General features: G+C 38.6%; 1 protein-coding gene and 1 pseudogene across 3 annotated transcripts in view; one reads left to right on the forward strand and one right to left on the reverse strand.

Moving 5' to 3' along the window:
- Positions 1–14,577, forward strand: part of MPP7 (MAGUK p55 scaffold protein 7) — a 293,758-nt gene that overhangs the window by 148,839 nt on the left and 130,342 nt on the right. The window lies entirely within an intron of this gene.
- Positions 2,852–7,096, reverse strand: LOC150019742 (small ribosomal subunit protein eS27 pseudogene; annotated as a pseudogene).

The raw sequence follows: 14,577 nt of genomic DNA on the forward strand, positions 1-14,577 counted from the left end.
AAAACTGAAAGAGTTCATTAGGTCCAAACCACTGTTATATGAGATGTTAAAGGGACTGGTTTAAAAAAAAAAACAGAAGCTAGGGAGATGAAACAAAGGCAAACTAAACAGGCAACGAGAGTGGAAAAGGAACTGTGGGTACGGGAAGCATATTGGGGGGAGGTCAACAGGGAGGGGGAATGGGGAAAGGGAGGGAGATGATATAGGAATTGGGGATCAAGGTAGGAGGGAATGGAATAGACGGAGAGAGGTTGGGAGGAACTGTATGCACAACTAATGGACATAATCTAAAAGGGGGGGACAACTGGAGGGAGGGGGGCCACCGGGTGGAGGGGAGCAGAGGGAAGGGAAATTGGCACAAATGTAATAATTTAATCAATAAAACACATTAAATCTGAAAAAAAAAAACAAAAAAAAAACTAAGAACTTTTGTTCATCAAAGTATCCCATAAATAAAAGACAAGCCATAAATTGGGAGAAGGTAATCATACTTAAAATCACCAAAGGTTTAGTTTTTGAATATAAAGAAAACCTACAAAAGTGTAAGAAAATCACCAGAAACTCATAGGACCAATAAATCTAGAACATATAATCTCATTTGTAAGCATGAGATGCAAATTACTAATCCCACAATGAGCTAGCTAGTCTTTTAGACACACTAGATTGGCAAAAGTGAAGGAATCTGTTAATACCAAGTATTGGTTAGTATGTGGATCAACTTTTACATTTTGCTATTGGAGTATAAATAGATACTGCCAAAAACAATCTGATATTCAATTAACAAGTCAAGAATAATTATACCCCATGATCCAGCAGTTCTTATAAGAATAGCGTAGAGAGCCTCATACATATGTGTACTAGGAAACTTTTACACGAATGTTTATGGAAGCAGAGTTCTTAATAGAAAAACTGGGAATAATTCAGATACATATTGACAGGAAATTTGATAAATAATTTGTGGGCTTTTTGTTCAATAAAATTATTATGCAGCAGTGAAAACAGTGATCTATAGGATAAGCACTAAAATGGGTAATCTTCAAAATATAAGTGTTGAGGGAGAAAAAAACCAAGTGTCAGAAGACTGCTTACAGTTGCTACCATTATCATGACGCTCAAAAATAAGCAAAATTGAGCATGAGCACTTGCTATTGAAACATTCATATATGAATTATAAAATCAGAATCTATATATTTTCATATAAAGATAGAAAAGTAACCTGGGTAATGGTTATCTTTCAGAGGAGAGCCACAGTGATGGATGCAGTGTTTTAGTGTGTGATTCCTTGGTAGGTTCCTGGCTGTTCACATTGATCTGAAAGGAGTCAGTACTCACCAAAATAGTTTTTGGAAGCTGTCATGCCCATGTTCTTTTGGGTTTGATATGATGAACTGATGATAATAGCTTCCTACACAATTTCTGAGATGAAAGTCATTTGGTCTGCATGCAAGGGGCTCATTTTTAACGTAATCCATGGAGTATCATGTCTTCCAGTTACTTTCTTACCTGTTACTCTTCTTTGATTTTTCCCATTTATTCAGTGATTTTTTTATTGATAAATAATGTGTGTCTAGTTTGACAAGCACAGATGGTCAGTTTGGTCAAGTCTCCCTTCTAGGCACGGTGAGTTGTGGCTTCCTTAGGTGGATGGTCTGGAAGAGGTCATCCCTTCAGTCAAGTTGAGAGGTGGGGACAGGAAGATTTTTGAAAAACTTAGAATATTGTTCTAAGTACATATTTGGGGCGGCAGTCTGTTGCACTGATACAGTTCCTAAGCTTCTTTAATCTCTGCCCTATAGTACTTTCCTACTCCAAATTACAGCAATCTTGTTTGCTTAAAAAACCCAAACGTATTCTTAGAATCTGGAGGTCAGAAGTCTCACTGACCTAAGATGAAGGTGTCCACATAGCTGATTTCTCCCACCCTCGTGGGGAGAATGCATTGCCTTAGCTAGCTTCTCAAAGCTGTCCTCATTCCTTGGCTTGTGGCTTCCTTCACATCATTTTTTTCATCATCATGTAGCCTTCCTGTGTCATGTCATTTTCCTGCATCCCTCTTATATGGATCCTTGTGATGTCATTGAACGTACCTGAATAATCCAGGATAGTGTTCCCATCTTAAGATCTTTAACTTAACCACATTTGCATCGTGCCTTTACCATGTAAGGTAACACAGTCACAGGTTCTGGGGATCTGGATGCAGGTACCTTTGGGAGGGGGGTGTTAAGCAGCTATCTCATGCCTCATTTTTGTTCCCTGGTGTTTCCTTTCCTCTAGCCTCTGCAGCTGGGCACTGTGATCTCTGTTCATTTGGAGTCATAGATATTAGTGGGAAGGAGCAGAATCACCCTGTAGGGCAAGGGTTTTGAAAATGCTGTTAATTGTGTTGAACCATTCCTCACTGCCCTCCCTCACCCTGCCAGGGTTGTCATGGAAGCCTGTAACTGCCTGGTGACCCTTCTCTGTCTTCCCCTGGGTAGGGCTGCTTGTTGCAACACTCCACTTAATTACCCAGCGGTTCCCACCAAGTGAGGCCAAGGGCAGACAGCCAGATATGCTATGTGAGGGGGTGCTAGTTCAGTTTTGGAATTCCTTTCTTTTTTCCTCTGGACAAATATCCTTAAAAATAGTTTTCCCTAGGTCTCAGTGGCACCAAAATCCTCCAGTTCCCTTCCCCCTCTGGGTGCTCTCCCACAGGTTCCTCTCTTCCCACCGTTAATGTCCGAGGTGCACTGGCTTTATCCTCTGTCCTCTTCTCTTACACACTGTCTTCAGTCCTCTCTCCCAGGTGATTTTCCTTCTTAATCCAAAATGTACTCATGGCGATGGTTCCCTATCTTGATTTGGGGTGCCTTTAGGGCTGCTTCCTTCTGAAGGAGCAACCTCTGCCAGCCTTGCCTTTCCTCCTGTGGGCTGACAGAGGGCAGTGGCACAGCCACCGCACAGAACTGCCGTCTGCTGACTGAAGATGGTCGTGATGTTCCAGCATCCCGAGCCTTTCACGTCCATGAAGTGAGAATTGAGCTTTGCACCAGGCATTTTTTGTGTTCCCTCTGCTCTTCGGGAGAGGGATGAAGGAGATCCTTAGCGAGAGGCCTGTTGTCCTGGCGTGGGGGGTAACTTTGTTCCCTTCAAGTCACTGCAGTTACCGTTTGCACTCCCTAACTCTTCAGACCTTTTATCTTCAGTTTCGATCCTTCTTGAAAAAGCAGAATAGCCAACTGCCTTTTCTACTTGTCCATTTAGGTGTTTCACAGGACTTCACACTGAATGCACCTAAAACCAAAGCCATGATCTCCCCTCTGAATTTGGTCCTTCTCTCTCAAATTCTCTCATTCAGTAAATGATGGCGTTGTCCTCCAGTTCTTGCTCGTGGAAACACAGGACTCATCTTAGGTATTTCCTTTTCCCTCTGTAAGCAATTAAACTCCAAGTACTTTTTATTTTACCTGATTTAGTTATTCGACAAATACTTGAGTAGGTACTAAATCTCTTGAATTATTCTAGGCTCTGGGCACATAGACGTAAACATGAGAGACTAGTGCCATCTTTTCTCACAGAACTTACATTAAAAAAATTAACAAGTACATAAGCAATATAATTTCTGATAGTGATAAATACTATAAAAGCAATAAAATATGGTGATGTGAGAAACAATAATATAGGATTATGGAAGACATCTTTGATGAGGTAATACTTTTTATTTGATTTCATACATGTATATATTGCAAAATGATGACCATTACATAAGTTTAGTTAACACATCCATCATCTGACATAATTACATTTTTTTGTGGTGAGAATATTTAAGATCTACACTCTTAGCAATTTTCAAGTATATAACACAGTACTGTACTGTTAACTGTAGTCACCATGCTGTGCATCACAGCCCCAGAACGTACCAGGTAACATTTAAATTGAAACCTGAGAGACAAGGAATTGGCCTTAAAGATCTGGAGGCAGAATGTTCTAGACAGAAGCAACTCAGGTACAAAGTCCCTAAATTAGGAAAGACTTTGGTATATCCGAGACACAGGAAAAGCCTGAAACAGCCAGAATGTGGTGAGTGAGCAGGAGTGGTGGAGTGAGCGTTCAGACAGGAAATAGGGCCAGGTCATGTGGAGCACTGAAGGTTGAGTGGGGAAGACAGAATAATGCCTCCCTATCCCTGTCCTAATATGTCACCTTACAGGGCAAAAGGGATCCCATGCGATTGAATTAAGGATCTCAAGATAGGGAGAAAATCCTGGATTACCCAGGTAGGTCCAGTGTAATCCCAAGATTTTTGTAACAGGAAATAGGAGGGTCAGAGTCAGGAGGGAGATGTGAGGGTGGAAACAGTGGGGGGAGGGGAAAGGAGAGGGAGAGAGTGAGTCACGGTCTTTTATAGCCTAATCTCAGAAACGGCACCCAACACTTTTGAGTATTTGTGTTTATTACAGCGAAGTCCTAGGTCCAGCCAACTCACAAGGGGAAAGATTACATGAGAGAGTGAACACAGGGCGGGGAGGATCTTTGGAAGCCATTTTAGAAACAGTTCATAGCACTTAATAAATTATTGTTGAATATTAAATATTATATTCTACGTCCCACTCTTTTACTGGATCTCTGCTTCTCTGAGTTTGGAGTTTTTAGGACCTCTGATAGCAACATGCCCATTTTTCTAAGCTGGGCTCTTTTTTGCCTGTGAGTATAGTATATGGTGATATACATAGGCTTTTTCTACTATTTTATCTTAATATTTTCTGAAAAGTTTTTCCATGTTTCCTGATGTTTGGATGGCATTTTTTCTCTACTGTAAGCATGTATTCAAGTTTTTAATATTTTTTATTTTGGGGTCATTTCAATGTTATCCTGAGTAGGAAAGATGGTAAATTTGTGGTTGGAATTCACCATCTTGACGTCGGAAGGGCCTTGTTCTGTGTTTTCAGGCAGCTCTTTCTTTCTCTAGTGGAATTGTTGATAGCTCCATTTGTAAAATATTAAGTTGATGGAAACTGTTCTTTTGCTTCTTCATAGAGTTATCTTTTCAGGTTAATTTCAGAGTAGAATTGTACAGATTCAATTCTAAAGGTTGAATTCAATTGCTTTGTGAATTGTGACTTGGAATTTTAGATGCCTAAACTATGTTTTATCTTAGTGGTAATGCATTAACTTTCTGCCGTTTCCAAATAATCAGATTTTATATACCTTTCAGTATGAACTATTGGAGATGATCTTAAAGCTAGTAGAAAGACCTAAAAATTTTAGAATTTCACTTTCGTAAATATGTTTTAACATATACCTGTATGATTTCAAGGACTTAATGTAGAGTGAAAAGTTGGAAAAATAATCTTAAGAAAATTGAGGTTTGATTTTATTAGAAATGAATTAAAAATATTTTAAGTTACACTTTAGAAGCCTAGGATGTTTAACTTTGAGGTGGCAGGAAAATCTGGTTTTGGAACAAGATTAAAATGGTCAATTTTGGTCTGCATTTACTTTGCCCACATAGGGATCATCTTCCTGTTAGCAAAGATATTATAAATTTTTGTTTTGTACTGTGCAAGAAGTGTTTTTGATTATTCAAGTCTCCAAAGCCTCATATATAATAGCAGCTTTGTTTTTCTATTAAAAAATGAATTCACAATAATGGATGTTTTCCATAGAAAGATAAACATTTTAGGTAAGTCTGCCAGCAAGTGAAGGGGAATAGTTTTCTATAAAACTTAGAAGGTGGGGAAAATATGCTATTTTTTAGATATGCTACAATTACGATTAGATTTGTGACAATTGCAAATAGAAATATTTAAGAGCATTCAACTATCCCATCTGTGATGGTAGTGGTACAAGCAAATAACTTGTTATGTCATTATACAAAACAGAAACATAGGCTAGCATTTTAGGCATAAAATATATTAATAAAAAATACAGAGTTGAAAAACATATAAATGTGTGAAAGAAAAGACAGTTTTGAAGTGGTGCAATAAATAAAAGAAGATGATATTAGCAGTCCTGGGCTGATGCCAGAGACGCTTGGTCTGGGACGCTGTCATAAATTATTGAAATTTTTAAATGTGCTCACAGTTGCAACTATATGCCAGAGTGAAAGGCAGAACTTTCAAAAAATATGACAATGAATCAACATTAGAGACTGAGCAAACTCAAATTTCATGAAATGCTAAAATGTGTTGTGTGTCTCTGTTTATGTTAACACTTTAAAAGTCTACTAGTCTTTTTCTTAAAGCTTTAAGGAATTGAAATCATGGTTTTATAGAAAAATACGATCTGCTTCTGAGAGTAACAGATTCTGAGAGCAACTTGGACCTCTGTTTTCAGGTAAAATGCTAGACTATAAAGAGTGTGAAGTCACAAAGAAATGTAAGATTTCCTTGTATTTGTACATGTACTCAGAGTGTGTATATTGTGATGGTTCTCAAAGTGTCATCTGTGGACCCCTAAGGGTGCCTCAGATGATTTCAAGTGGCCTGTAGGGTCAAAACTATTTTCATAAAAATATTATGATGCTATTTGCTTTTTTTCCCACTGGATTGGAATTTACATTGATGGAGAAAAGCAATGGTGGATAAAACTACTGGTGCGTTCACATACAGCAAGGCAGTGGCACCAGGTGGTACTAGTTAGTATCATGATGTTCCTCACGTTTCACTCACAGTAAAAGAAAACAACAGATGCTAGTTTTTAAAAAAATAATTTTTTTCAATTACAGTTGACAATATTATATTAGTTTCAGGTATGACCCTTGATTAGGCATTATATAACTTATGAAGTGATCATGCTGGTAAATCTAGTACCCATCTGGCACCATTCATAGTTATTACAGTATTATTGACTATATTCCCTATGCTCTACTTTATATCCATCCTCGTGACTATTTTGTAATTACCAATTTGTACTTATTCCCTTTACCTTTTCACCCAGTCCCCCAACTGCCATCCCATCTGGCAACCAGGAAATGTTCTTTATATCTATGAATCTGTTTCTGGTCTGCTTGTTTACTTATTTTGTTCATTAGATTCTACATGTAAGTGAAATCATATGGCATTTGTCTTCCTCTGACTTATTTCCCTTAGCACAATACCCTCTTAGGTCTGTCCATGTTGTTGCTCATGGGAAGATTTCATTCTTTTTTATGGCTGAGCCACAGTCCATTTTGTGTGTGTATCACTTTATGTTTATCCATCCATATATTAGTGGGCATTTAGGTTGCTTCCATATCTCGGCTGTTGTAAATAATGCTGCAGTGAACATAGGGTTGGCATATGTCTTTTCAATTCAGTGTTTTTGGTTTCCTCAGATAAATAGTCAGAAGTAGAACTTATGGGTCCTTCTTTATGTCTTGTTATAGCCTTTTTAATAGTTACTTATTGAATCCTCACCTGAGGACATATTCATTTGCTTTTCTAGAGAGAGAGAAACATTGGTGTGAGAGAGGCATCAATCAGTTGCCTCCATATGCACCCAGACCCAGTATTGACTGGGAATTGAACCCACAACCTTTCAGTTATGCGATGATGCTCTAACCACTGAGCCACACTGGCCAGGGCATAACCTTTGTTTTAAATCTGTTTTGTTTGGCATAAGTATTGCTACCCCAGCTTTTTGTTTATTTGTTTATTTCCATTTTCATGAAATATGTTTTTCAATCTCTTTTCACTCTGTATGTGTCTTTCAAACTGAAGTGAATCTCTTGTAGACAGTTTTGTTGTTATCCAATCAAATACCTTATGTCATTTGAGTGCAGCATTTAATTTATTTGCATTGAAAATAATTGTTGATAGACATGTATTTATTGTCATTTTTAAAGAATATTTTATTGATTATGCTATTAGAGCTGTTCCAATATTTTCCCCCTTTGCCACCCTCCACCTGGTAGCCCTCTTCCCTCCAGCAATGCCCCCCACCCCCACACTTAGTTCATGTCCATGGGTTGTGCATATAAGTTCTTTGGTTTCTCCATTTCCTATATTATTCTTAACATCCCCCTGTCTTTTTTGTTCCTACCAATTATGCTTTCTAATCCCTGCACCATTTCCCCATTCTCTCCTGCCCCCCTCCCAGCTGATAACCCTCCAAATGATCTCCATATCTATGATTCTGTTCCTATTCTGATTGTTTGCTTAATGTTTGTTTTTGTTTTAGATTCAGTTGTTGATGATCATGAATTTGTTACCTTTTTAATGTTCATGGTTTTGATCTTCTTTTTCTTAAATAAGTCCCTTTAACATTTTCTGTAATAATAGCTTGGTGGTGATGAACTCCTTTAGCTTTACCTTCTCTAGGAAGCGCTTTTATCCTGAATGATAGCTTTGCTGGATAAACTAATCTAGGTTGTAGGTCCTTGCGTTTCATCCCTTTGAATACATCTTACCAGTCCATTCTTGCCTGCAAAGCTTCTTTTGAGAAATTCACTGATAGTCTTATGGGAACTTCTTTGTAGGTAACTCTCTGCTTTTCTCTTGCTGCTTTAAAGATTATCTCTCTGCTTTTCTCTTGCTGCTTTAAAGGTTTTTTTTTTTTTATCTTTAACCTTTGGCATTTTAATTATGATATGTCTTGGTGTGGTCCCCTTTGGGTCCAACTTGTTTGGGTCTCTCTGTGCTTCTTGGACTTCTATGTATTTCCTACACCAAGGTAGGATAGATTTTCATCAATATTTTTTCAAATAGGTTTTCAATTTTTTGCTCTTTCTCTGCTCCTTCAGGTTTCCCCACGACATAATGTTAGTACGCTTGACGTTGTCCAGAGGCTCCTTAACCTATCTTTGGTTTCTTTTTTTGATTATTTTTCTTTTCTGTTTCTCATTTTCTGCTTCCTTCTTTTCCAAATAGCTGATTTGATCTTCCATTTCATCCACTCTACTGTTGATTCCTTGTAATGTATTCTTCATTTACATTATTATAGTCTTAATTTCTGACTGGTTCTTTTTTATGTTTCCTATGTCCATTTTTATTATTGCAGTGTCTTTGTTGAAATTCTCACTGAGCTCATTTACTCTTTTCTTAAGTTCATTGAGCATTCTTATTTTTAGTGTTTTGAACTGTATCTGGTAGATTGCTTGTCTCCATTTTATTTAGTTCCTTTTTTAAGACTAACCAGACCCTTTACAATTTATTTATTTATTATTATTTTTAATGCTCACCCAAGGACAAGCTCATAAAGAGAGGGTGGGGGAGGGGGGAGAGAAACATCAATATGAGAGACAAACATTGATTGGTTGACTCTCATATGCAACCCAACCAGAAACTGAGCCTGCAACCTAGGCATGTGACCTGACTGGGAATCGAACCCAATACCTCTCGGTTTTTGGGACGATGCTCCAACCAACCGAGCCACACTTGCCAGGGCTCATTTTATTTAGTTCTTTTTCTGGAGTTTAGTTCTATTCTTTCATTTGGGATATGTTCTTTGTCTCCTCATTTTGGCTACCTGTGTTTCTGTATATTAGTAGAGCTGCTATATCACCCAGTCATGGTAGAGTGGCTTTAGTTAAAAAGTGTCCTACAGGGCCCAGTGGCACAGCATCCTGGGTCACCAGAGCTGGGTGCCCCAGCTGATCTCCAATCCTGTGTAGGCTGTATGCACCCTCCTGTTGTAGTTGAGCCTTGATTACTGTTGACATATTAATGATAGGGATTTACTCGTAGGCTGATTTGCTGCAAGGACCAGCTACGACTATAGTGGAGGAGCTTCTGTGCTGGAGCCTACCCCAGGAAGCAGATCTCATTTCAGTGGCTTTGGTTTCTTATGAGCCACCCTTGAGGGTGTCGCTTGTGGAGGTGGTTGGATGGTGCTTCGACCTGCTCTGAAGTTGTGCTGGCTCTGAGGCCTCTGGGGAGGTAAAGGCCAAGATCAGCCACTGCCTGTCCCCTGCCCAGGGCCACCTGGCATGAGCTACAGAATGATCCACAGATGGCCCAGGAGAGGCCAAACTGCAAACTGATGTTGTGACTGCTGCTAGTGATGGACTTGAGGCCACTTAGAAAGAGGTACAGGGCAAACGGAGGCCAGATGCTGCTTATTTGGGGTTTGTGGACCTTTGAGAGATTTTTTGGGAAACCACCAGCATGAGGTGAGGTAGGCCGTTGGTACAGAGAAGCTGCTGGAAGTGCGTTGGTTATCGCAAGGGTGGGGCAAACAGTGTTGGGTTGATGTTGCCTGCCTGCCAGTTCTGTTGGGGGAGGGCTCAGCAAAAGAACAGTGGCTTCTACCAACACTTTTGTCTGGGAGAAAGCTGCCCCTCCAACTCTCATCCCAGAGCCAGATGATTCAGTTCTTCTCTGCATGTTCCTGGTGCCTTTCGAGCTGCTGTTAAGGTGCTGGAGCTTAGAGCAGTGGTTCTCAACCTTGCTTATGCCGGGATGCTTTAATACAGTTCCTCGTGTTGTGGTGACCCCCAACCATAACTAAAACATAGCGATTAATAACAAAAACAATATGTAATTATATATGTGTTTTCCAATGGTCTTAGGCGACCCCTGTGAAAGGGTCGTTCGGCCTCCAAAGGGGTTGTGACCCACAGGTTGAGAACCACTGGCTTAGAGGGAGTGAGTCCGAGGAAGTCCGTGTGTGGGACAGTTAAGAGGAACTGACTGGGATTCCGGAAGCCCTCCATCTCACTCAGCCACAGTTCCAACTGGTTTTTACAGCCAGAAGTTACAGGGACTTCTCTTCTTGTCACTGGACCCTGGTCTTGGGGGCTGGGTGTGAGGCTGGGACAACTCGCTCCTTATGGGGGACCACCACAGCCGAGATACTGTCCCTATTTTTAATTACCATATGTGGGTATGAGCCCAGCCTGCTCCTCTTACCAGTCTCGATATGGCTTCTTCCTTGTGTTCTTAGTTGTAGGACTTTTGTTCAACTAGATTTTAGGCCGTTCTGAATAATGGTTGTTCTGTAGTTTAGTTATAATTTTGATGTGGTTGTGGGCGGTTCCAAGTACTGCATTTATCTATGCTGGCATTGTGACCAGACCTAATGCCAGTTTTAATTAAAAATGTGCTTGAGGAAGTAGTAAAAATTATTAATTGCATTAAGTCAGAACCATTGAGTACATTTTTTCCTTCTCAAGTCTTTTTAATATGGAAGAAATGAGAAATACTCAGAAAGCACTTTGCTGCATATCAAAGAGAGCTAAAGTAGCTGCTTTTTTCATAGGATACCTTTTCTTACTTAAAAGAATTACTTCATAGAAATTATGTTTATTCAGATTAGGTGATATTTGGAAGACATTGTCTCACATGATCAAAGTGAGCCTGTCACTTCAAAGACAACAGCGGACTTGTATTGATGCCGGTGATAAAATTCGAGCTTGAAAGCAAGTATTAGAATTTTGAAAACCTTGTATTATACATAATAGCAGTTTTGTTTTTCTATTAAACCACAAGTGTGCCAAGTTCTCAATACTTAAAGCCTTTTTTGGGATGAGATCAATGATGATATTAACAAATGGAATTTTGTTGTTGTTGCTGTACCATGAAATGTATAAACATGTGGAAAATCTGCATAACTCAGTGAAGCACTATTTTCCAGAAGACCAAAGCATGATATTACAGAATCATACATGGGTAAAAGGAGCAGGTAGAGTTCAGGAGACACCAATGATTGTAATGTAACAGGGAGTATGGAAGACTCATTTATATGGCTTCAGATTCTACACTGCAACTTGCCTCTAAAAAAATATAACATGTAGAATTATGATGTAGCATCAACAAATACCCAGTTAGCTTAAAAAAACAGAAACAAAACCAACCCTACTAAAGTATCAGTCTTTCGAACTACAAGACTGTGTGAGGCCAGTTTTTCTTCTTTAACTTCAACCAAGGCAACATATCCCAACAGATTGAATGCAGAAATGCATAGGAGAATGCAAGCTGTTTTCTTCTCCACCAGAATCTAAAGATATTTGTAAAACAATACAACTCTTATATCACTAGGCCGGCCTTTTTTTTTTTTTTTTTAAGATTTTTTTTTGTTATTTTAAATGAATTAATAAATTTAAATTTTATTTTTAAATGTTTTTTATTGTTCATGCTGTTACAGTTGTCTCTGCTTTTTCTCCCTTTGTCCACTTCCACTCAGCCCCACTCCCTCCCCTCCCTCAGTCAACACTCACATCTTGGTCCATATTCATGAGTCAGGCATAAATGTTCATTGGCTAATCCTTTCACCGTCTTTTATCTATTCCCTGCCCCCCTTCACTCTGACAGCTGTCAGCCTGTTCTGTGTATTTATGCTTCTCTTTCTATTTTGTTAGTTATTTTGTTCATTAGATTCCACATATAAGTGAGCTCATGTGGTATTTGTCTTTGACTTATCATAATATTCTCCAGATCCATCCATGCTGTTTTGAAAAGTAGGAGTTCCTTGTTTTTTACTGCTGCGTAGAACTCCATTGTGTAAGTGTACTGAGTGGATAAAAAAAATTTAAATTCTTAATTTCAGTGTTCTAAATATTGATAGATACAACCCACATAAGAACTCTTTGAGGTCCTCAGTGTATTTTAAGAGGATCAAGGTGTTTAAGACCAAAAGTGTTTGATAACCATTTGTCTATAACACTCTAGTCAATAAATTGAATAGCTCAATGCAAATATTGTATAAGACAGTTTTTTTTCTCTAATTACTGCACCAAAATGTGTTACATTGAAACTAGTTTTTCTTTCTGAAAGAAAATTTTTCACAAAGACATTTTCAGTTATTAGAAGACCATGTACTCTTTTGTCATTCCTATCTGATTTAAATCATACCTCTTCCCTTCCTTAGTGACAACCGAAATTAGTGGAGTTGACATGGGAATGGCATGGTGTATTCTTTGATCCCCTAATTTCCCCTCTCACCCACCTGGGGAGGTGGACTGGTTTATTTCTTGGAAGAGATCTAGTTCTTCCAGTGTGTTGGGGCTGGGAGGGGGGATAAAAGGAAAGAAATAATTGCTTACTTAATTACTCACATTGTTGTTGCTTCTTCTCAGGCTAATAATTACTGGCATCCTTACTTTACTCTTTGCTTTAAGTGCATGAAGTTGCATCTTTCCTGGATGCACAGTTTGTACAACCCAAAGCCTTTTACAGTGAGGTTGGTTAGATCGGTTAGATCATCAACAGGATGACTCAAGCCCAGCTACTTTCAGTGGCGTCCACTTCACCGCCCTGGGAACCTCATGCATCATTTGTAGGCCAAGCAATAGTCTGCCCCTCACCCATTGCTCCCTTTTTTTATTCTGTCTTCTCTCCTCATTTCCCTTCTCCCCCATTTAGATAGACACAAAAGGTAAATCAGCTGGTCAGCTGCTGGAGCTGGAGAGGATCTTTTCAGGCTTTTTATCTGCATTCCCATTCTCTTAGAGACTTGCTTTCTTTACTCTTCATTAGGATGTAGACTCCGTACTTCTATTGTTCTTCTTTCCTATTTGATAAGTTACTTTTTATGTCTTGTGTCCTCTTATATGTATTGTACATATACATACATACACTATTGGGTTGGCCAAAATGTTCGTTTGTTTTTTTCTGTAAGATGGCTCTAGTAGCACTTAGTTGTCTTTAACTTCACTGGAAATAATTTTTTCTAGATTGTATTGTGACAGCTGTCATAAAAGCATGCATTTAAAAAAACATCAAAATTGGTGAATTTTGTGCAGCCATTTTAATAGTGAAGATGGAAGAAGATACGCAACATTTTTGGCTTATTATGCTTTATTACTTCAAGAGAGGTAAAAATGCAACTGAAATACAAAAGAAAAGACTTGTGCAGTGTATGGAGAAGGTGCGTGACTGATCAAACTTGTCAACAGTAGTTTGTGAAATTTCATGGTGGAGATTTCTTTGGACGATGCTCCATGGTTGGGTAGACCAGTTGAAGTTGGATAGTGATCAAATCAAGACATTAATTGAAAACAATATATGTTCTGCCACATGGAAGATAGTTAACATACTCCAAATATTCAAATCAGTAAAGTTATTGGTGAAAATAAAAAATATATCTCTTATTTTATGGGAAAAAACTAAATGGACTTTTTGGCTAACCAGTATATACGTACATACTGGAAGGTGGCAGATGGGATGATAGGTATGGCTGATGATTACATTTCACTTCTCTCTTAAGCTCTAGACGGGTGTATATTTTCAGTTGACAGAATTTTTTCTTAGTATGTGGGACTTAACACTGCTTTTCCATCTTTGGGTACTAGTCATCAGTTTGGGGGCATGAAGAAAAAAGTTGCTCTATCATCTCTTAACCTATGATCTCAGAATATTACTAGCTAACTGGGATTTCAAGATTCATAGCTCCATTTTTCATTAAGTAATAATAATTATAGTTTTCTGTTTTGGAATTTATGAGAGGTATTGGCCTATGAGCTAGGGAAGTAGTGATCAACTCTAGGGACGTATTCCCTAGTCTGTGAATTTTATCACCTAGTGAGGACAGGTGTAAGCAGATAAATACAATAAATCTACAAAGATGAAGTCTGATAAGGATGATGAACAACAAGAATAATAATGAAGTAATAATGGGGAAGTACTAATCTTGATTAGATAGGACTGTTGGGGAATACATTTTTGTATAAGTGACATTTGA

This window comes from Furipterus horrens, unplaced genomic scaffold, assembly GCF_987537825.1.
Source record: "Furipterus horrens unplaced genomic scaffold, mFurHor1.1.pri manual_scaffold_2, whole genome shotgun sequence".
NCBI classification, from domain to species: Eukaryota; Metazoa; Chordata; class Mammalia; order Chiroptera; family Furipteridae; genus Furipterus; species Furipterus horrens.